We start from the raw sequence: 26,226 nt of genomic DNA, 5'->3' as shown, positions 1-26,226 counted from the left end.
TATTATATCTGTAGTATGAAAGATAAGCTCCATATGTGTAGTATGTGAAATAGAAATATGTGTTTTCTTACCTTATAAATCGTGGTAACAGTAGTGGAACTTCTTAAATGACCAACCCAGAAAGCAACCTGTTCCGATAGCGATACCGACACACACCAACAATTTAAAGTGTACATGGCGATCAGTGTTATACAAAAATGTTGCTACATTAAAAAAAAGCATATTTATAGTGAAAATTTTTCGCCTTCATGCTAAAATCGTGGTAACGGAATGTGGAGTTCCACTTTTTCAAATATCCTGGGACACACTTTAAACGTGATTTTTTTTCAATATTGGTACAAATTTACGAAAAAACTATATATTTTCCAAAAATATATAATGTAAGCTGTTGAAAACACTACGAATTTAATTTTACACACTCAAAATTAATGACGAAATCAGACTTTGTTTATTTGAATTTATGGGTGGGACATGGTAAAAACGCACTACCTTTCGATCTAAATAATCAATTAAAAATATATACAGGTCAGATAGTTGTATTTAACTGATTGAATAGAGTAAATTAATAAATTTGCATGTTAAAAGTACATAACTTTCCAACATTTTATAATATAATAACTATGAAAAAATCAATCAAAGTCATGGGACATGCCAAAAACGCAATGTACAAACTTTGGCGAAAATGCCCATAGAGATGATCAAACAGCGAGAAACACGGTCATTTTAATATGGCATTCTTCGGTTGATAATAATTGTTTTTGTTCTTCAAAATATAGTGTTATTTTATTACTTAACTGATAATATAATTATTACTTAATGACAAATTTTAAGACCACTCTATTCGAAGCTTAAATTTGAAAAGATTACAAAGTTATTTAAATACTATCCAACTGTAGATAAGTACTTGCATTTTTAGGTATATGAGTGAATATAGTAGGCCTTGTATGCGGGTACTAAAACTATTCAAAATGTCGCTTACGCACATTAAACCTGATTTTATTACTACCCCAACCAAAGTATAGTTTGATAACAATGATAACATAAACCCTTCGTACCATTAGCCCTTCAGCTGCGGATTTGTAATTTATTTTTCTCGTTATCTCGCTGTTATCTATATCTCTTATCAATGCTGTCTATCACTATCGAACATTTTATAATAGTTAGTAGGCAAATAAGGTAAATATAATATAGGTCCCTGCCATGCATACTTAGTTTGCTTTGTATGACATCTTCGTTGATATGGCTTCGGTATTTTTACCACAAATTCTTTTGATTTTAAATAAGTTTATGGTCTTACAGAAATTTAGTACTTACCTATTACATAATCTTAATCAATCTTCATAATAAATCATTATTATTATTGAAAATATGTAAATTGTTTTATTCGCTCGTAAGCGGAGTAGGTACTTATATTATCGTCCTTATAGACTGGAAGTTATATTGAATAAAAAAAAAAGTTTTCTTTACGAGGAATTGTTGTTGCCCCGACCTATTGGGTCCTTGTACATATACAGGATCGATCACACATTGAAAAAACCAACACGAATTATTGTCTTACCCGTTGGGTAGAACCCACGGGTTGAGAGACAGGTGCTCTGCTACCATGAGTAGACGAATAAAGGTGCTGTCACCTTATTGTCGCGTCTGGACCCCATCATCTTCATGACTTTTTGTTAAACCTTAACGGCCCACGTGCTCGTCGTAGGTCGAAATTGAGTTTTTATTGTATTTTCAAACCATGATCCTGGACACTCCTTCATCGTTGTAGATAATCTATTTATATAATTTTGAAGCCTTATTATTCTTTATAGTTATTTTAAACATTTGATGACTGCATGAAGTATTTTTATTACATAAAATAGTATTCTTTTAAACCTCTCGCTCTAATGTTTCAGAATATAGTCATATTTCGGTACATAACTGTGCAGTGGTGTTAAGATTTTTTACATTTATTAATTTTTAAACGCATTTATAAAACCATTAGTATAATTTATTACGAGATAATTTTTGTAAAATATTCACGATAAAAAATTATATTGATAATCTCTGTGATCCCAAATTTGACAAGAATTAGGCATTTTATTATTCAAAAAATCGGCAAGATAAACACATTTGAAGATGATTCTAAAGATACTTATTATAAGCTATGTCTTTGACCATTCAAGTGTGATAAACATCTTATGAATAATGATTGCTTTATAATAATTATTGACCTAAGAATAAGGTAGTGTTTTTTTGAAATACGCCATTTCTTTTGTCATTCCCCAGTGGTTAAGCTACAACATACGGCTGTAGCCATAAATTGACAAACTATAATTAAAGTAGGGAGTAAAATTATGTTAACGCGCGTGTTTGAACATGTACCTAACCGAATTTATTTTTTATTTTTTTTCAAACGGTACATGTTCAAACACGCGCGTCAATATCATTTTACTCCCTATTTCAATTATAGTTTGTCGATTTATGGCTACGGCCGTATGTTGTAGCTTAACCACTGGGGAATGACAAAAGAAATGGCGTATTTCAAAAAAACACTACCTTATTCTTAGGTCAATAATTATTATAAAGCAATCATTATTCATAAGATGTTTATCACACTTGAATGGTCAAAGACATAGCTTATAATAAGTATCTTTAGAATCATCTTCAAATGTGTTTATCTTGCCGATTTTTTGAATAATAAAATGCCTAATTCTTGTCAAATTTGGGATCACAGAGATTATCAATATAATTTTTTATCGTGAATATTTTACAAAAATTATCTCGTAATAAATTATACTAATGGTTTTATAAATGCGTTTAAAAATTAATAAATGTAAAAAATCTTAACACCACTGCACAGTTATGTACCGAAATATGACTATATTCTAAAACATTAGAGCGAGAGGTTTAAAAGAATACTATTTTATGTAACAAAAATACTTTATGCAGTCATCAAATGTTTAAAATAACTATAAAGGATAATAAGGCTTCAAAATTATATAAATAGATTATCTACAACGTTTAAGGAGTGTCCAGGATCATGGTTTGAAAATACAATAAAAACTCAATTTTGACCTTCGACGAGCATGTCCCCCCTTAATGTAATTTTGCATTGCAGATTCATTTGTAAGCACACGCTACTCTTTTGTAGTCTAAGATTTATTTGCCGGGACTGTACAGAAATTATCAACGCCTTAGATTAGTGTTACAGGGGTAAAATAGTATTTTTGATAGAGATAATCTATCACAAAAAATACGCCATAGGAATATTATAACCAAACGCGTCAACGTGCGAAATATTTTTATATACCTAGTTATTAATTCAACCACAATTTTGGAATCATCAATAGTTTCATAAGGCAAACTTCTGTATTCCTCTTGTAAACTCTTTCGTTATATACCTATACATTGTACGCTATCGATCTCATATTATGTTGGTACATACTCTCGTTTGTGGCGTCTCATATCCTTCGAGGCCACATTCCATCCGCTTTCCCCAATTTTCCCGCGATCAGTCAGAGTCGACTCTGTGCAATCGCCGCATCGCGACGCTTTCTTTTGCGTCACGTGGCGTGGCATGAGACGCGAGGATGCGACATGCGACGCGCATCGTCGGCGTACCAGCGAGGGTAGGCAGACTCCGCTTGGGCCGCGTCTCCCGCCTACCAGCGGCACCACGACCCGGCATGGCGGTCGTGCTTCTATTTCGGGGCGCGCCAAATCACCGAAATAACGCATTAAATGGGTCCCCCGCTGCTATTTCCGGAACAATGGAAATGTCGCTAGTGAGATGTGTTGCGGTGGACCACTCACGCACAGTCCAGCCGCTAATTGATGCCAACTGCACAACCGTGTGCCTATGCGATCTAGTAAATAGTTGAATGAAAAAAATCACATTTAAAAAATAATAGTACCTACCCAGGTCTCTTTTGAGGACATCTTTTGTGTGACGGAATTTAAAACAACCAGATAGCATAAGTTGCAGCGGCTAAATTTGTTTGCGGGCATATGCATATTGGTCTGGTCTATGCTTCAGGATTTATTCGCAGGAATGACACTTAGGTCGATATCGTAATCGGCTGGGAACACTCAACCGGAAAGTGATGGATGTGTGTTCGAAAGTTTTCAGTCAAAATTTTTTTTATAAAGTGTGATTCTGTGACCTTTCAAAATTATGTTTGGTACTGTTCGGTTATACGGAATACAGCGGAAAACGCATTTTGAAAATACCCGATATACTGGATTATTTGTTAGTTTGGGTTAGGTTAGGTTTGGTTAGGTTAACTTAACAAATAATCCAGTTTATCGGCTATTTTCAAAATGTGTTTTCCGCTGTATTCCGTATATCCGAACAGTACCTTATTTTTTTATTGTAATGGAGCTCTACACAAATAAGTAAACGCGAGTTCAACCAATAGTTTATTATCAATACAATCATTATTGTCATTATTATTTTACTCTTTCCACTTTTTATTTTTCATAATTTATCAGACTGGATTTTAATGAACATTTTACGTCTATATAATGAGTAATTAGGTATAATGTATTTGTATCTGAAATATTTAAACGAACACCTTTGGGCACGTTAGCAGAATAGGATAAAAATGCTGGAAAGCATAAACGTGTATCGGCGACGTGCACCATTAAGCTGTCACCTGTTTGGCGAAATAATGAAATTTGTTTAAGTCCAAATGCGGGGGGTCGTTTACGGCGGCCGTGTTATCTTTCAGATGATGCATACATTTATAAGTCAATGACTTATGACAGATTACATATTATGGAATTGACAAAGTATAGTAAACTTTAATGTTTTCATACTAATGAATTCTTGCCAATCGCTGAAGTGAGAGGGCATAAAAATGTGCAATGCCGGTGCACTGTATGAAATGATTTCTAGCCGTCGAAATGCGGCCGCGGGGTGTCGTCACACTCGACCTATAAAATATATTATTCGCGCTGTCAACACAATCTAACACAATGCTTATTTCGTTTCCTACCTTATCATTATTTTGTCAAATCATCAACGCTGTCACGTGCAGTTTATTTATTTATTTATAGGTATTCTCAACACTGGCAATTATTGCGGACCTCCCATTTTTCCAGATTTGTTGTCGGTTAATTTATTCATCCCCTTCGACGAGTGGCAGAATGGTCGCTTGTGAAACTGTGAATCTGGCCCACTGAACAGATTATTTCTGTGTTCCCTGATATGGCCTGAGTAGACTCTAGCTAGGTACTCTCAACCCAATTCTGCCAGTCAGTGCAATTATTGTCAATTATCACGTATTGATACGTCGTGAAAATTTTCTTACGATACCCAGTATGTATGCTTCTTTCGATATCGCAGAAAAAATTCTGTACATATATAATACCCCCTTTACACGTCCATGTATTCACTGCTGACAGTACGTATTACCGCGACCATACAAAAAATGCACGTGTAAACACGTACGTATTATCGTGGAAATTGTAAGATTGGATGCATGAATCAAAAAAGTTCAGAAGCTTCTGTAGCCTGCGCAGTAGAACGATAGTGGCGAACCTGCCGGTAAAAAACGAACTACACCGCGCGAGACTCATTTTGAGGTTAACTGATTTTCACGACCTGTCAAATAGTACCGTACCATGATAACTGATAACATCCCGTCTCGCTTACTCTTGAAGAATAAGATTGTCGAGACAGTCAGCACGTGTAATCAGTTATTATCGCGATAGTTTAAAATACACACTATTGGTGCAAGTAAATCCATGCAGGTGTACAGGCGCTATTACCAGTATTTGATACTTTTTTGGATGTTCGTTGCGATACCGAAACCAATATACATTATCGATAATTTTATGTCCGATATGACATCAGTATCGATACAGACACCTAGTAGTGATATGACGCCTAGGTGTAGTGCATAATATGTATATTATACTACTTACCAATGTTATTGTTATTTAAACACAGCAGTCAGGGTACCTAATTTTGGTAGATTAAAATTGCACAGTTAGACTAGTTGCTATAGCAAAAAATGTAAGCAACAATGACCTAGATTGCAAGGATTTTCGGCGACCTTCAATCCTAGATTCGGTGTGCAACAGAAGAATGCCCCTCTGTATAATCAAAAAAATAATTACTTACGAACTAAATAGGTACATGATATTTTTCAGTATTGTTGATATTTGCAGTGCATGTTGTTGCTATGGTTTAGCGTTAATTAATTACGGAGACATGTCCGCAATCCTTGTAATAATTTCTCGCAAGATCTTCAGTAAACTGTTTTGTTTGCATTTTAAACTGTAAAACAGTTAGATATATAATTTGTTGGTTAATTAATCATATCCGAACTCCGGGACGTCGAATATGGATCTTTACGCTGTGGTGTTATCTAAATAAGATATTTTTTTACGAGGAATGATTTTTATCTATTCATCCATCTAACCCAGTAACATTTTATTTTGCTACCGTTACTGGTGACAGACGCATTTATGCATCGTAATCTCGGTTTAGCTGCATAATAGTGAAGTATAACTTCGATTGCCATATTTACACGATATTAAATGTCAAAACCATGAACACGTAAAACATAACACAATGGCTCAACCGATTGACACACTTTTCATTAATTAAACACATTTTGGGCGTATTCAAAAGATATTAAAATCTTTATTGTTTAATTGTATTGGTTATACCAATTATTTAATTTAAATACTTACAAATCAATAAATTATTTCAATGTCTTTTATTTCGATAATACTTAGGTGTAAGTATATTTTTATTGTACGTATAATAATTTAAAAAAAGTGGTTGATTAATCATATTCATATCGGAGAACTAGTGAGAAAATGAAACAGTAGTAGGACACGAGCAAACCGCTATTCTATCAGTGGGGGCGATTGAGTTGGCTGTGGAAAATGTCCCTCTGAGGCGGACGAAACCGGTCCAAATTTATTTATTAAAGTGGAATAAGTAGTACAAAAAAAATATTAGCGTTTTATTGTTACGTTGTTATTATGTTGCTTTAACATTGTATGTTTGCTTCCAGAGCGTTTGGGCACGACTAACAACCATTCCCTGTAAACTTGTAAGAAATCTCTATAGGAGTCGACCTAGCTAGAGATCCACACATTTTGCATTATTTGGATAGCCGAAATGACACATGAATATTTACTGTTGGTTACGAGTAGGTTATAGGACTATGTTAGTCAGGCATAATGCTTCTTTTTGTATAATATGTCCGCTTCTTATGTGGAACATGTGGACACTACTCATCGAATCCGAGTATCCCTGTTATTCCCAGTCCGCAAGCCAGGCCAGGTAGCACGTGGCCGAGCCAGGTCCACCATCGAATCTCCACCTTTTGTGGGACGATAGGCTACATGGTTACTTCTTCTTCTTCGGCCGTGTACGCCCCTTAGCTGGAGCATATTATGACCACCACACGGAGCCTCCAAGAATCCCTGTCGCTAGCCTGATTAACTCTCTCATCTCCTCGTTACTATTAAAGTAATGTCCAGTATCCGCTGCAAGCATCTGTTCTTGAAGCTACCGTAAAGTAGCACCAACAGAATGTGCAAGCGTTGAACGGGCGATTTTTTTTCTGACCGAGTATAATCGGAAATCCTAGACGTTACTCAACAAAAGCGTAATGCCGGGTCCACACTGGCAACATGTCGCCGGCAACCTCGTTAAATTTTACGATAATTATCATACTTATCGTAAAATTTAACGAGGTTGCCGGCGACATGTTGCCAGTGTGGACCCGGCATAATACACTGCGATATAATTATATGTAATTTATAACTTGTAATAAGTGTTTAAAGCCTTCACTTCACTATAAATTATAACACTAATTTCTTTTGGATTCACTTTACGTATGCTCTCCGTCGAGTTTCAATGTTTGTGCCGCATTCAAAGAGAGAGTGGGCGGGTATTTATTTTATCTGTTCAAGATTACGAAACAATTTCTTCATATTAAAATATTCGGTAAGTGCGTTCCTCTCTCACTGTCCCACGAGGCGTTGATGGATATTTTTATTGTCGCTATTCTAATTAGATGTCGGATACAGTGTTGCCAACCGTACTATAATTATAGTATTTGTACTATAATTTTGGTCCGCGTACTATGTACGATATAAAATAGGTATAGTACGCCCAAAATACTATAATTTTGAAAATCGTACTATAATTTTATATAAAAGTACTATAATTCTGCATTTGCCATTTCGCAATCGAGTGGTCTTCGAAAATTTGGAAATCTGCGGCCCGCGGCGAAATTTTTCCCAAAAAAAACAAGCCGACCACGAAAAATCGGGTACCTGCGGCCCGCGACGAAATATTTTTCCTAAAAAAAACAAGCCGACCATGTAAATTTGGGAACCTGCTGCCCGCGGCGAAATATTTTTCCTAATAAAAACGAGCCGACTATGAAAAATTGGGAAAATTTTCATTTTCAACAGATGACAACGCGTACTATATTTTATCTCCAAATACTATAATTTTGGAGGCTCTGTACTATAATTCCACTTTTAAAATATGGCAACACTGGTCGGATATGTCGGGGGGTGACTCCACCGAATGACTTTGATTTATGTGCCCGTGTCTTGGAACGTTCTTCTAAATATCTCTTCAATTATTCTACGATTTGTATACTACCATGGGTGTATAATATTTATTGGGTGATATGTTTTGTTCTTCGCGAATCGTGACTGAAATCATCGTAGCAACTTTAGTCGATCCACTATTGGGTGAAGACATCTCTTGACCCCTCACTCTCTTCTCAGTCTCTCTTTTACTTGGCATAAGAAAACTCGATAATGTACACGTTAGCATAATCAGACACGAACATAAGTTTAAAATGCGTACCCTTATAGCAATGCAGTTAAAATAAATTCTTCAACTACAAAAAATGCATTGTGTTTGTATATCGCAATGCAATATTTACGGCTGCGAACACCTTTAGCGGAATAGTACAACAATTCTATAAATACATGAACGCAGATTAATCATTACCAGTCAGGGTCGATACAATGTTGGACGAAGGTCTCTCCACTGTTCTTGGTTCCTTCGACGCGACGTACACCCAGGGGACTGAATTAGTTCCTACCTACATATTCATATGGTATTGGTATTTGAGGTGTATCATTTATCACCTTGAGTTTTTCGGTAATAGCGAACAACCAGGCCCCGTGAAATAAGCCTCAGGATAGGAGTTGTGGTAGATATATGTGGGAGGATGGAGGAAGACAGGAATCACACAGAGTAGGTAATACAAGTATGTTGATTAATTTCATCGATGACATTTATTGATTAGGTATTTGTTGTCATTCTTAAAGTTTTGCGCCCTTTAATTTAATATTAAACGTCTTGTAAAAGTATTTAACATCATATAGATATTCCAATAAGACAGTAGGTACGTATTTATTTTGTAATGTTTATTTAAATCCTTCTCGATAATTAACCGCCTGTTCAATCGCTAAGGTATTGGTAAATTTATTTTCATCGAATGCTAAGCTTCTGGATTTTCCCAAATATCTCGCTGTGATTCGAGGAATTACGATCGAGATAGCCCCGTCGGAATGTTAGAAATAAGTACCCAATAGCTACATACATACATTCTCTGGCACTTCGAAAATGCTCAGAAATGGATTCATGACAGTAGAATTATCTTAGACACAAACTCAAATAAGTCCATGACGTGGAACTTATACACAGTTATAAAAGGTCGATATTTTTAATCGTTCACTTACTTACATGGTATTCGAACCCACGGCATTCCGCGTGATGAATAATTGTTGGTCTCATTTCTACCAGGTTGGTATTTAGTCGCCGCTACAAAATTATACAGTTTCGATCCACTCTGCGACGAAGTCCTTCTTTAAATCCTTACATTCGTCTCAGTCATCTGGATTTTGGAGCCAAATACTTGTACTAAACTTAATAGTTTCGTCAATTCATTACACTGTGTTTCTGGCCGATTAGTGGCTCTATTTATATATTTGACCAGCTATCCACTCGTTGCTCGACATATCCCAACTTTTATCACATCGCGTAGAACCGTAGTCTAATGTAATATTATATACATGTGTATATAATGTACCTAATTCCATTGAGTATAATATAACAGTGTGAAAAATACTTGCCACTTCTAATTTGCTTCGGATTTGGGATAATGACACCAGCTGTTTCGGGCTGTGCATCCATCGTCAGGTGTGAATTATGACTGAATATTGGAAAGCTGCCAATATCCCCAAAATGAATATAAGTTTGTTTCTGATCAATGATCATCATGGTATTTTATTGAGAATATTTTTTTAAAATGTTATGTGAGTGCTCGAACATTCTAGCAATTAAAAATAAATAAGTGAGTGATAATTGTGTGGCTGAGGAATAAAAGGAGCCAAGTGCATATTATTATGTAGCAAAGTTAGGTATGTCGATAACTTGTTAAAAGTTGCAAAAATGCAATTATCAATTTTTAATACTTCACTATTATCAACACTCCGGTCCGGTCTACAGGTCCTGTTTTTAAATGATTCATTAATATAAATTAAATTTAATTTTATGAAAAAATATTGATATATCCTTTTGTGTATTGGTGTTTTTCAGTGTATGAAGGGATATAATATGTCAGGGCATAATAACAAATCGTATACACAGAAGCTCATTAGAGTGCGGTCCGATATATTACGAATAAATGAAAAATACATTTTTCAAATACATTTTTTTGAAATTTGAGATTGAAGATTTGAAAGCTGTGGCTAATTGATTGTTAATTTACATGCTACTTGTATGCTTTTGATCATCGTTATCCCTTTAATTAATGAGACTTTTTTTCTGGCATACCTACATACCTGTATTGTGGCGGTTTTTGTATTTCTTCTAAGCTCGTATCTAATAATCGAATCGAAAGTTATGATATTACGGAATTATTACAATAAAATCTTCATGCTTGAATGTATCGTAGGAATGTGCCAGCTGACCCACATATTTTATCGTCGACTTCTTCAAACTTCGTGACTCTCTTCCGTCGAGTTCGAACCAATCTAAATGACAATGACACTATCACTTTTAGCCATCTCTGAAATACTAATTCAATTTCATGTTTTATCGGAAGACTATAATATTTTTACGACCAGGTAAGTAAAGTCCTGCCATGTATCCGAACACGATATTATTTTCATTCTAAAAATTCAACAGTTTCGTACAAAGACGTTGAAGAAATCATTCTCTAAAAGACGGAGCTTAAATATATGAAAGAGAACCTGAAAAATGCTGCCATAGACTACTGATTAAACTTAGCTGCAAATAATTTCGCATTGCAGATTCATTTGTGGCAGAATTCACACTATTATTGTCCACATTTAAATACACTTCCGGTGGCACTCGTAGTAGAGTGCGTGAGGCGCTGGCCTTTCATCCGGAGTCCCCGAGTTCGATTCTCGGTGAAATCACAATGTATACATAAATACCCTTTTTTCTCAAAACCCGGATGTTTGTGATTGTGTCTCTTTTATTACTAAATACATTACTGTTTCACTACACCACTGTCATCGGGCCTTGTTAAAAAGTGTAATAAAAATAATATGTAATAGGTATGTGTCACTTGATTCATCCAATTCCACTTGTATAAATACCGTCAAGATAAACCCTGAAACTTTTTGAAATAATGGATTTGTGATATTGTTTTATAAATTACTACTCACATGGACCATTTTTAAGGCAAAACTTGTTCGACTTGTACCGAAAATATAGTGCTCACATTATTACGTATGCAAACGTAGCTTATAACTGAACATAGATAGACAGTGAAATACACCGAACCATAATTATTTAGTACATTTAAATGAACAATCATAAAAAATCGCGTATGTCATAATTATTATTAATTGTTCATGATCATACAATGCAGGGCGTGCCATAATATCTTTAACATAGTACTTAGGTTTATACTAAACAAATCAGACATGTTTTTAAGATTATCTTTGAGATTTGAGAAACTAACACAGTTTTTAATGAAATTGTTAAATAATTAATTACAGTGAATTACAATTAGGCAAATATTGTTTTTGGTTCGATAGCTACCTATTTCGAATTTCGCACCGTTCCAGGATCAGTATTCACGTTGGTGCTTGACAGTTTTGTTGTGTGGACACCTATCTATCTACTTACTGACTTGATTGGAGAATTTTATTCATGTAATCAATCAGCTTTCGTAAAATCTAAATTAATTAAGTAGGTAAATACTTAAGTACTAATTCGTGAAAAAAGATTACTTGTCAGAAATAACTTCGCTATTTATTATATTATGTTATGTTGTTTTGTTTTTTTTATATACCTACATAATAATATAATCTTCATTGTCATTAATAATTGGTCGTTTATCAGCATGTATGAGGTTACTGAGCCAACTAACATAATATTATTATTATTGAAGCGACTAAGATGCCATCCATGGACTGAAACCGTATGCGGTTTAGATCCGTATGCCATACTAAACTTGTGATTTTTGTTCATGAAAATATATTTTCACTAAATTTGTAAGTATCTAAGTGTAAGTGTATGGTATAAACGGATACGATCAGATGCTTATAATATACTTTGTGGAAATATATTTCCATGACCAGAAAAGATAAGCTTAGTATAGCACATGGTTCGAAACCGCATACGGTTTCAGTCCATGGATGGCCTATAATCCTAGTGCTGTATTTACCCGGAAACACAGGAAGACAATCGCATCGTGAGAAAAGGAGCAATGGTATTGTAGCAGATGGTTCGAACAAAACATGTTTTTTTGCCTGTATTAGATACCTATTTGTTAAAGAAAATTTGATTTTCTCTCATTACTTATATACTTTTTTCAATATTATGTTTAATCAATATACCCAGCGAATGTTTTATCATAACGTCATCCCCACAGTGCAAGACTATGTTGAGCACACATTTTTTAAATCAATAAATAAATATCTAAACATATAAAAATGTAGGTTCATACCTATATAATAATGTCCTTTTATACTTATAGACAGAACCTGTACACGTGTTTGGATTTAGTTGTACCAATAGTGTATATTTTAAACAATCGCGATAATAACTATTTACGCATAAAAGTGCTGACTGCCTCGCCAATCTCATTCTTCAAGAGTAAGCGAGACGCGATGTTATGATTTTATGGTACAATTTGACAGGTCGTGAAAATCGGTTAACCTCAAAATGAGTATCTGCGCGGTGTAGTTCGTTTTTTTACCGGCAGGTTCGCCACTATCGTTCTACTGCGAAGGCGCAGATATCGCACAGTCCAATTGTCGCATGAAAATTCAGAAGCCTCTGAACTTTTTTAATCCATGCATGTAATCTTGCAATTTGCATGATAATACGTGTTTATACGTGCATTTTTTGTTATGGCCGCGATAATACGTACAGTCAACAGTAAAACTATGCACGTCTAAACGGGGTATTAAGTAATACATCGTCCTCCTAGCATTGGCATATAAATGCCATACCACACCATACTATATCGTATGATTGTGAATCCAAATGTTTCAACTTTCATCGGTTAGGATCGCAGACGCTTGACGATCTTAACACAAAACCTAAGAGATCTGTCGGGTGACACAAATATAATGAAAATAATATAATACATTTGAAACGTTCATTCGCCCGTTTTGTCGATATACTTACATACTTTTTTTATAATTCTACACTCTTCCGATAAGCCATTGATAAACAAGCGTGATATTGTACGATACTGTCTATCATGCGGTTGATTTGCCACCACTATGGAGTTATTTTGTTTGTGTATTTTTTACTCTTTTGTTTGATTTGTTGCGCATAAGTTGGTACCTATTCAATACATAATATATAAGTATACCAAATTTAGTACTTTCCTACTCAACTGATTATAATGATGCCAATACCTGTAATTGACTTATAATAAAAACCTCAAAAATACACAAGGAATCTCAATATTAAAATGGATACGTTAGCAGAAGTCGATAACTCTACGATAAATTCACCCTTATTGCCATATTCATCTATCTACTGATCATCACATACCCAGAATATTATGTTACTGAGATTCTATATTCTGCAGATGCTGCGTCTACTAATAAGTGAATTATACTTATCACGTACCTACTCTATATTTTATGCTGACTGGCCAATAAGTAATAACTGTCTTGTCAAGATGTTTTCGTTAAATATATATAACGATTATAAAGTTCACGTTGTTAGTAGGTACTTTCAATCGAATAAGCAGTAAAATCTAGTTACAAAATATCAAATTCCTACATACAGTTTGAAATATCAAACATCTATGTAATTTACCTGTAAATCGCAATTTCAATCCACGTAAGTACCTATCTGTCTACTTAGTAATTACTGCACCGCGATTTCCTAACTCTCGTCTCGTGTGGCACCAGACGAGATGACGTAATTGTGTCGTCACGCTCGTGGCATGCCGACCGCGCACAGAATAACCATAGAAAATATTATTATCATACACCTATATGTGTATGGTGACAATGAATAGCGCCGCTGTCTGACCACTCGCTATTTTCTCGAATGCTATTATCACTCCGGTAGTACGTCATAATGATGTCATATGACGTCATCTCGACCGGGAAGCTTGCACTCGCAAGTTCTAACATAGAGCCCCTGAACCCCGATTTCCTAACTATCGTCTCGTGTGGCACCAGACGACATGACGTAATTGTGACGTCAGCCAATACACGCTCGAGCGGGCGGCATATATTGGCTGACGTCACAATTACGTCATGTCGTCTGGTGCCACACGAGACGATAGTTACGAAATCGGGCCCCTGATCGTATTGCCACCCGCGAAGAAACTTGCATCATTCCAGAAGTTAGGTGAACACAGTAACTATTTTTACACAACTGTATTTAAAACCTTTGAATCTGGTGATGTTGTGTATGCATTTAAATAGGTAATATCTGAGATTACGTACGAGTGTTTACTTTGCGATTCCACAGTTAGATAATATATAATATGTACACAATTCGAATTATATATTATTTTACAATCGCATCTTGGCTATTTTTGTGAAAGTCTTAAAAATGATTATTACTTAATTATTTGTTTTTAATGAAATATCTGTAGTTTTATAGTATAGCGGATCTTTTTTTCCCGATTTGTCGTGTTTTCGCATGAATGAATTTCATGTATGAATCGCATAGTAGTACTTACCTATCTCAGAAACAAACTTGTCCATTAGTATTTTTATTCTAATAAAATAACAAATCTAATCAAGTGCTTACCAATCATTATTCATAGGAAAGTAAGTATGAAGTTCATTTAATTAATTTGTCTATTGAATGAATAAATGTTTACCAATATTATTATATAAATGAATCTTATTATAATATGGCGGTGTTACCTGAATATTTGCCATACGGCAAAATCGATGAGCGCGGCTCCAAATGCAATTTTGTGCGAAAATTAAATGTTTTTTCGTTATTCAATCTCAGAAAAATCCAATATAGGTATAGGGCGATGGCTATCGAAAAATCCGTGTAAAAAAATAAATAATTATGTTACATGCAACATAATATAGGAGTGAAAATGGTTATTTACTAATTTTTTGTCAAAATAAATAACTTAGCATAATATATAATATTATAGCGATTATAGCTCTGAAATTTTCACAAAAAATACTATCTGATTAACATTAAAATATGCAATAATTTAGGTAAGTAGGTACTTAATTTTTTTGGTGACAGCAGAGCTATTCACATAACTATGTTTATAAAACATCGTGAACAACAAACAAAAACTCACAACTTCAACTAAGTATGTTTTGACGAAATGTGAGTTTATACTTTTCATTTTGCGATGAATAATTTATGCTTTAAGTAAGTGCTTGACTTTATATAATAATATAAGTTTTTTACACATTGAGTAAGCGTATTTGTTATCTTTAACCCACATTACTGTATGGGGTTTCTATATTTTGATATAAGTATAACGAGCACAGACGTTGCTTTAACTAAAGTACGTACTGGGTGGGTGGTTAAATATTGATTCGGCCCAGAGAAAATTCACAACATTGTGATTTGATGGCATCGGCCAGGCCGACAGATTTGATGATTGGGCAAACAAGCAAACAAACAAAACGACACACGACCGCAGCTAAATAATAAGATTTCAGCCAACGCCATACGCGAGAGTAGTTTTTTCGAAGCTTGTTTTCATTGATCATATTTTATGAATTACTAAAAAAAATGGAGATATTGAATTGTATTTGTGGCGCACATGAAAGTGAAAACAATCTAAATGACAGTACAATTATTTGCATATCACCGCTTAACACGCTGTTAATATGTTTTAACATTGAAATAAGTTGATGTAAAAACACGCAGAAAACGTGCGAATTCTGGTTGATGAAAATTTCATTCGATTTTAATGCTTTTCTTTTCTCTGTTTTGTAATTCGATCAAATGGTGTCGATCAATTTTCTTTTATACAACTTGCCACACATGATCTATACTTAACAGGGCTGACGAACCTTTTTACGTGTGCGTGCCAAAATTTCCCAAATATTATTTTTCGTCTGTTTGACGTGCCTTTGGTTATTATTTCAAATTATTGAGATTTTAAAACAGATAAGTATATTAAGCTGGCTACCATAAGGCATTTTCCTGCTGCAATAAATGTTTCTATATAACGGCTCTCGTGGTGCAGTGCGTAAGCGCTGGCCTTCTACCCGAGAGGTCTGGGTACGATCCTGGTGAGGACACAATATGTATATGTTTTTTTTCAAAGCCTGGATGTTTTTGATTTTTCAAAATTACTAACCACCTTGTACAAAAAAGCAAGGACATAGTTATTAGTAATTCAAAAAAACCAATATCTAAACTAGAAGTGATCTTATACACCATATACCGTTGTCATTCTTCAACTTGTACGATTGTATTATAGGTATTGATCCGAGGACACATGCGTTACAAATTAAACAAGGCTTGTTTTTTACCATCACAACTTACTTAAGTGCACTTATTGCACTCTTCGTCAAACTATTTTCTTAGTCCGCAAAGAGCCTATTTCGCGACGGTAAGGTGGACTACGTCTCAGTTTAAAGCGCAGCGACTCACATTTTTCTTTCTCTCACTCCTATGACAGGTTTTGAGTGATGCAATTACGAATCGAGTTATACGACGAGGTCACGGAATTTTACCAGTTACAACTGAATGTACCCTACTTACTCGTTTTTTTTATATTTTCACAAAGATTATCGACCAACATCCATCCCGCTATCGACGCATTGGACATGCCTGTTATATTATATTGTATAATATAACACAAAATTATTGATGTAGTTTTGCGACTCTGGATCTAATAATTAAAAACGGTAGTCTTATGACGTACAAAACTCTCTTACGTTTCCTTAGATGTCGTACATGTGATATTCTCGTGTATAATAATATTATATATAACCAGTTTATGTTTATGATTTGTTATGGAAACTATTGTCTCTACACTCTCTCTACAGAGATGTTATTATTGATATTGTACGCTTACACATTACTGTATGTCAAATATTTTGACCGAATCGCGCCATATTTGTTTGTATAGGCCAGGGACTAGCAGACAACGAAGTGTCGCCGTAATCTATTCAATGTTCAAGTTTTTAAAATATGAACTGTTTCAATTAGTATTTATCGGAATTATTGTTTGCCACGTTATCGTCGCCGTGTTTCAGATATCTTGAGAGCATTTTGGAATTTTCCACTGCACGCTTTTTAACATATTATTACAAATTCTCTCATATTATAGTAATATGCCGTTAGATTAGATTATTGCATACTTCACGTTCTTTTCTTCTCAATATAGGTAGGCATCTAAATAAAATCAACTGTTTGAACAAGATTATTATTGTTAGTAACGTATATTCAGGTGGTTTTTAAGTCCAATCAATACCGATTTACCTGCCTACCTGTATGAACCACACGTAGGTATGTATTTTTTTGTCATAAAATGAATTATATTGTATACCTACACACATATAAATATTTACCCATAGGAGCACTTGGTAACGATTGTAGTGTTTGTATACCCATTGCAATTACGTGCATTGCATACAATATGGTTTTTCTGTATTTCGATTTTCGTCTAAATAAAAATTGGCCAACATGAGCTTTGTTAATATTTTTAGCCTACTCATTTTTATTTTTTTTATTTACAACATGTACATCAAAAAAATTATTAACTTTCAAATATAAACTAGGTACCTATATTAGTTCTAAATTAATCGATGGTTACTATTACGGCCATAGAATAAATTATACTGAGTCAAATCAATCACATTTTCAATATAGGTATAACAGTGATAACCACATCGCAAATGCCTACGCATATTTTTTGCACATTGCATCAGTGTCGGCTACATTATTATAATAGGTTATGGACAGAGGTGCTGAATCCTTTTCCAGTTTTGTGTAGGTTCACTAAAAAGCACTGGAGCAAGTTGCAATTTGTAGGTTCACTAAAAATCACTGGATCAAGTTGCAATTTGACGTAAGCGACATTTTTGTATGCAAAATAATATATAAATATGAAAAATTATATTTTATATAAATACGATGTCCGGAAGTCCTTTTTGGCCTCGTTTTCAAGTTTTCTTTAACATCTTTAGTTGTGACATTTACTTTTTTTAATTGGCTCTTCAATCCTATGTGGATTTCGGCCGCCTTTCTTTTACGAGAAATGGATGTTAGCCACTTGCTCATCGTATTAGGTCCACGCTTTGGGACCAAACAGATATTTAAAAACGACATACGAATTTTCCAGACTTGGGTCTTGAACCCGAGACCCATGTCTTTATAAGCCGATTTGTTACCACTCGGCCACTGTGGGCATCTTCATGTGATATTTACACGTATGATACTTATTATATTATTCAATTTTGAAGATGAAACACTTCAATATCGCTAGACAATGACATATTAAATGGACAACTCACTTCATACCGGCGCGCACGAGAAATTGTGCATGAAAGTCATTCACAGATGTATGGTAGATGTCACGTGACCATATGACGTATCCATTTCCATTATGCGATACAAGCTTCGAGAATTTATAGTAATATAACCTTTATTGTAATAGCGTATTAGTGTCATGACTCATTGCGTTAGAAACAGATTCTCGGTTACTTACGACTTCTCGGATATTAGACGCAAGTGAGCCAGCGCATCACAGGCGACTGTCCAATGGTTTCTGTCATTCAATTGCATTGAATAAACATTATCTTAAAATGGCATTTTATAAATAATAAATAATGCTAACACATGAAAAGTGATATCCCATCTTTCTTGGAGTGTTTAGTAGTTTTTTTTTACAATTTTTAACTAGGCACATTGGCATTTTGTAACACAATAATAACGGTAGAGTCGAAACCTGACAGTCAGAAATTTTGTATGGGCAGACCCAGCGGTGTCGCCAGACCGCTTGCAAGCAGAATGTTCATTTGAGCGTAGGATACCGATATTAAAATATGAATTTCGCCATCCGGCAGACCCGACACAAAGTGAGTGTCATTTTATTTTCTAGATGCTTCGTCCATATTAATGTCATTGTCGCTAGATAGGGATATTGACCACATCACCCTATCTATTTCGTCGTTCTACCTTCGCAATAATTTCGTTCTATTTTATAACATCGAAACCGGTAAGTATAGCTTTTATATTTACAATGTATTTAAATCTTCATTTAACTTACCCTGATACCGTAATCCCACATATCGATTAAACGAGCGAATATTTCTCTTCGCTTAGTTAGAATGATCTTAGAATCTTGTTTATTTAATGTTTTCAAATAGGTGCATAGGTTAATGACCAATGTCCTAAGTAGGTAATATAATTTATTCTCACCTAATTTACCTATATTTGGTGCAATCGCATGACTCTCATGCCATCGCCATCTCGAAGGCGATGCTTTCCCCCGTTCGGGCGCTGCAGGTCTACCGATGCTTCGCAGCTAGACTTTGCTAGAGACTAGAGTTAGCGAATAACAATTTATTGGAAAGTTGGCTCGTCTCCAGCGGTTGGAGGCGGCCGTCACGACTGCGCTCCGCTTACCGTGGGCGGGGGCGGTACTTGCATTTTCATCTGCGCTCGGGACCCCGCCTAATGCACAACGGTTTCAACAAACAACATGCTTATTCCCGTTGTTTCTCGGTAGCTTCAATTTTAATTAGGGGCGGATTAGTGATTTTAGTCTTTTCAGTTGGCGATTCTCAAGTAGATTTATAATACATAATTGGTATTTTTTGTTTGATGACCGGTTGAAACATTTGCTTACATAACTTGAAAAATCATTTTAAAAGTTCTACACCGAATTAGTAGTATTCGTAACACATATTCGCACCCTCGCAACTAAACCGCCACAAGTCCAAATTTACGTGTTTTGAGTTAATTACTACATTTCATTGTCTATCGTTCATAGTATATGTACCTACCGACAATTTCATATCTCTAAGCCATCAAATTCAAGTCAAAACTTCATTCAATATCTAAACACATTTCCAAAACACAGTACAAAATGCGAAAGGTAAAAACTTCAAAACCGATTTTCTCTGTTTGGCGTTTTTTTTATTGATGCAGTTTAGTTGCGAGGGTGCGATATTTCGCTTGTCTGTCGAGTGTTCTAGCCACTGAGTTGTCGATGCAAGTGTTTTCCTTGCGGATTTTGTTTAATACCAACATAATTATGATCTGAGGGCGTTTAAAACTCCTCAAATTGATTTATTTATTCGTATTGCGAAAATTTCTTAACATTCACTACCAACTGTTTTTTTCGCGTTCGGCTTATCAGATGCCAGTTGGAGACGTTTTAGGACTCATTACTGCGTGGAAATCTCGATATATTCAGTGATGCGTTTTTTTATATGTCTTATTTTTACTCAATATTTCTTTGAGTTCATATTGAATAATATGGCTTCGGCGTTCACATTGTAATGCTGTTATTAATTTTGAATATGTATATTATATTATACACAAGGAAATATTCGACAATGATACGATATCTCACAGTGTTTTTTTCTTGCATAGTTATTGTTTGATAAGCTTTTTCACTAATTTGAAAAAAAACTCGTACCTAGGTATTTATAGCAATGGCCTTTCAATAATTGAATTGTAACTGCAGGTAAGCTCACAGCTATTAAACTTTGGCTGTTACTACTATGGCAATGTGAACAACCTTTATATTATTATTGGGATCATGGCCCCCACAGGGGGTGGGTTGACAGGGCTTTAGGTTTGGGTTAACCAGATAAATGAGATAAACATACAAAGTTGCTTTAATAGTAAAAAAAAGCTATTATACTTCATAACCATTAACATTTTAATTTATATTATGATAGTTTTTGATTATTATGTGTCGATACTTGACACCTCCATAATTAAAGTATGTAGATGTATTAAATATACAAAAAATCGCTAGTAATACATTGATTAGGTACCCTTAACTTGACAGAAAAACAATTTGAAAAATGCTACTTAATGCGTCACATTGCCTTTAACCTTAGCGATAGGTAGGGGGCACGCCAAAGACCCTAGCCCGAGGGCCCGCTTCAGGAACGGGGGCCATGCCTGGGATATTTTAGTTGTTTTGTCGCTTAATCTATTGCAATACTTAGATGTATGTATTTTAATCACTTATAAATTACTCCATTCTTATATTGAGTTGTTATAAAAATATGGCATTAAAACTAGAATATACTTATAGAATATACAATGACATAATAATATAAATGCATCTGATTTCAGTACTATACGGATCTTTACGGACGTTTAATAAGAAGTGTTAGGTACTTTTTTCTGGGTTGTTATTTTTTCTGTGCCGGTGTATTCTACATTAATTTGTTCATATAGGTACATATTATAAAATATATATCGCAATTACATCATATTATATCTTAATCGTCATGATATTATATTAGTATAAATCTAATATTGTGAAACACGGTAAGTGCTGTCAACCGTACTATAATTATTTATAAGTACCTACTTAGGTACAATAATATAATTTTGATTCCGCGAAAAATGTAAAATACTATTATTTTGAAGAATTCAAGACGAAAGATGTTCATGTTAGTAATATAGGTTTTTCAGAAATGCTATTTTTTATTATAGTACACAACTATAATCGTCATAAGGATGGCAACACTGCATGACTCATTATATTTATTAAACGTGTATATTTATGTAATTGTTATGAATATTAGTGACATTTTGCTAATGTGTAAATAATCCAGTCTGCGGGCGGGTTAATTATATTACCGGAACGGTGGATAGTTACCGGCTTAAATTAATAATATGACACCAGCTAGGGATTGTGTAAAACCGGTTGTTAAATAACCATTTTAGGGATTTCGGTATAGTGGGTTCACTAACCAGCAGTAATTTAGTTTTTCACAAATTTAATTAATGCGGTAGATAGTAGGTACTTACCATGCGCCATTACTAGTTTGGAGCAATGACACTATTTTAAGCCATGTTGTTTCAAATAAGTTGGTATGTCAAATTAATCATAATGCATATATGAATAAAAAACGGAAGGGACATGTCGAATTGACCTCGCTGATTTGGTATTTTCCATACAAAGTTGTCCAAAACACAGCCGGTTCTCCTGAAAAGTAGTAATTTTAGACTTATCGCCCTTTTAATGTCGCACACAGAATTGATCGGACGTGGCAATCGACGATGTATCGTACTTATATATTGTAGCAAAAGTACACTAAATCGCAAAAAAATTACTTATGCATCGTTTTTTTTAACACTAAGTATGTTTTTGTAATGTTCAATTATTATTAAATGTAGATAATTTCTACGAATTGGTTGATATGTATGTAGAAATTATTAAACAATCTTACAAAATAAAAATGATAGAAAAATAGACATAAAAAACTTTCGTGATAACCAAGTTGCAAAAATGCCTGAATTTTATAAACGATTGCTGAAGCGTATAACCGGTATCGCAAAATTTACAGCCTGTCACTTGCGGGCGCTCAATTGTGTCGCCCTCTGCAAAATATTATGCACGTACGTACACTGCAATACAATGCTAAATTACCAACGTTATCATCCGATCAATAATATAACTGATAAGGGGGATAATTGATAAAATGTTGATAGCTGTGTAGATACATACCTACTTGCCTGTGTATTAATTTACTGTAGGTATACTATGTTTCCATTTGAAATTTATAACATTAAGTACCTACTTATAAAAAAATATAAGTTTTGTAACATTTATTAAGAATATTTGCACTGTGATGATTTAATATTGTGGTGACAATTTTACAATAGGGTTGTGAATTTGAAATCTGTTATTTGAGGGTTAAACATATTATGAGGTTATGTTGTTTATCATATTGTACTTAATTTAAATAAAAATATAAAAAGTACTGTATAGGTAAGTAATTCATAAATAAATTAAAATCAAAATAAAAGTAATATCGACTGTACGCTGCATCGGATTTCCCGGGCTGATCACACTACCGACGAGGAGGTATTTTTAGCTAATAACTTATAGCTAACATCAAGCGCATACAGATTTGCCATTTTTCCGCAACGAAACTAGAGAGTACAGTGACATCTCGAGGGAAGCAGAGGCGTGGGCATAATGGCATAACGATCTGACATAAATGGGTCAAATGGTCCAGCAATTTGGTCGCCGACCTGTGACAGAAGATGGCATGAAAAGAACAAGAATATAGTAGCTAACTATTCGACATTGTTGAATAACGATTATAACCGGTTTCGTCTGCTTAGATCGTTAGTGGATATACTTAGTCAATTGATTTTTTTTAAATTAAAAAACAATAAGTACTTAACTAAACTTTAAATAGGTAGGTACTTACATTTTTCAAAAATAGTTTTGTCACCTTAAAAGAACTTCTCAAACTACAATTTAATAATAAAAATATTTATAAAATATGATGTAGTTGTAGGTATGTACTTGCGTATAGATATTTAAACTGAAAGTTTTGTTTTAAATATAAAAATAAGTAAAAAAAAATATGTTCTTGGATGCGTATTGATCCTTGATTACTTGACCACTAAATTGACTAAATAATATTAAATTAAAAAAAATAATAATATTAAAAACATTACTCTTCGAAATTGCCGTCAAAACCGCGAATGGCTTTCGCAACTCTTTAACTATAATAGGTATGTATTATTAATCTATTCTATGGGTATATAACGTATAACTAACGTGTGTCAGTTTGGTGAGTTCAATCAGTCGTCTTTGGTTCCTAGAAGTAAGTCGTACACTATATTATATGAAATTGTAAATATATTATGATATAGATATTGTAGACACACAATACGGACGGTATCGACGAAATCTGTATAAAAATGTACCGATCAAAATGATTGAATCACGTGTAGCATCCTCAACTATTATTATTGAAAATACATGACATGGTCAGTCGCCTTGACACCTGAACCTCGCCGTCTCGCCGGCCTGCGCCAATTGACGCCTAGCTAAACAGCAAACAGGTAGGTACCTATAAGTATAGGCACTTACCGTACTTTGATAAGAGAATGTATGCAGACGCATGTAACTGACCATGAATGATATCCAGTGACTATTAGATACCATCTACTTCTACCTCTTACCAGATCTCTGCACAGTGCCATGGTCGCACAATCTTATCTCATTATGCATTATCGTAATGGCCATTTTGAAGATATTAAAAAAGGTTTTTTTAAATGTTGTTTAAAATTACTTCTGTTTTACTTAGAACACCCCTGCTGACTGAGTGCTTGGTAACTAAGTTGTATTATATTAATATAATAAGAGTTATCTAGAGCTCCAGGATCTGCTCCGCTCCGGTAGAAAGTTTTAATTTGTATTTAAATGTTAAGAAATTAAAAAGTCGTTTTGAAATAAGGTTTATTATTCGTCATTTTCATTATTACTTAATTCTATTAAACAAAATCCGACAGCAGGTCGTCTTTTCTCATCTGCCTCTTTTGTCAAAAAAGTGAGGTTATTTATCACTCCGTAGTATAGCCGTATTTCAAATAATTCCAGTGCAAAGTGTCAAGTTATAATATTTTCATTGGATTGTTGGACGAAAATTTAATAATTAAAAAACATCCGGAGTGGACCACTACAAATTTTGAGTGCTCCGGGTAAAACCCCATTGCTCCACTGCTCCGAGCTCCGCTCCAACGCTCTGGAATTTAGTCATCTAGTGGTAGGAATCCATCCGAAAATGTTTCAATTAATTAATGCTTATCAAAAATCAACAAACATAACATTGTTTATCTCTTAATTTGCATCTTTGACTGCAGGTATTTGCATATTACTCGGCAAACATTTTGTTTTCATTCGATTTGCATCTAATTCAGTAGATCACGACAATATGAAAGTATGATAATATCTGCCTAACCGGATGTCAAATTACACCGTGTAAATCTGGATGCTATGCAGACTAGTAATTGGATTTATTTTTTCCCAAAAAAATGACACCGTTTATTAAACTACTGATTGTCGTTCATTCATTATAATATTATTTTATTTATAATAATATGCTGTGTCAATATTTTTTACACTGTCCCATATTCTATGCCGAGGACAGCGGTAGCAAACCTTATCGTTCACGACACGAAACGAAAGTTCGTATTATGAGTGATCGACTGTTATTATTATTAAGAATACATTTTTATATAGTTTTAAATTAGGTTTATTGCATCAATATCATGATGGTAGCTTTTTTTTCTTATAAGTAATATAAACAGATTGATAATATGTGTAATTAATAATACGAAATCTATAGTATTCTATCAGTCCATCGGCATATTATACGTTGTAAATAAGGGGTTATAAACGCTATAACCTCATAAATAAGTGTTAATAAATACTTAAGATAATATTGAATTGTTATTTTCGTTCTTATTCTTGTTAAATAATCAAAATAATGATAATAGTATTCATTTCATAAAATAAAATGGAACACTTCTGACACCGTCGGATTATTTTATGTGTTGTATACCTACTTAGGTAGAATTTAGTGAAGGATACTGTCAAATTAACACGTCACTATACAACATACTCAAATTTTGATAGCGTTAGAAAAATGCTAGTGAAACTACACATAGGTATATAGTAGTAGTACCTACTTAATAATTAGTATCGTTGTTATTTAATATTTTAGGGAAAATAATTTCGTTTATGGCAACACCAAACAACGAGCAAACATAATATTATTATATTATAATATTGCGAATGT

The 26,226-nt window shown here is 34.2% G+C and overlaps 1 protein-coding gene across 2 annotated transcripts in view; it reads left to right on the top strand.

Annotated features, from left to right (window-relative positions):
- Nucleotides 1–26,226, top strand: part of LOC147078014 (uncharacterized) — a 173,934-nt gene that overhangs the window by 10,951 nt on the left and 136,757 nt on the right. The window lies entirely within an intron of this gene.

This window comes from Rhyacophila brunnea, unplaced genomic scaffold (assembly GCF_057557595.1).
Source record: "Rhyacophila brunnea isolate RB1 unplaced genomic scaffold, BYU_Rbru_1.0 scaffold_12, whole genome shotgun sequence".
NCBI lineage: Eukaryota > Metazoa > Arthropoda > Insecta > Trichoptera > Rhyacophilidae > Rhyacophila > Rhyacophila brunnea.
The sequence above is the reverse complement of the archived record's forward strand: the minus strand, read 5'-3'. Positions and strand labels throughout refer to the sequence as shown.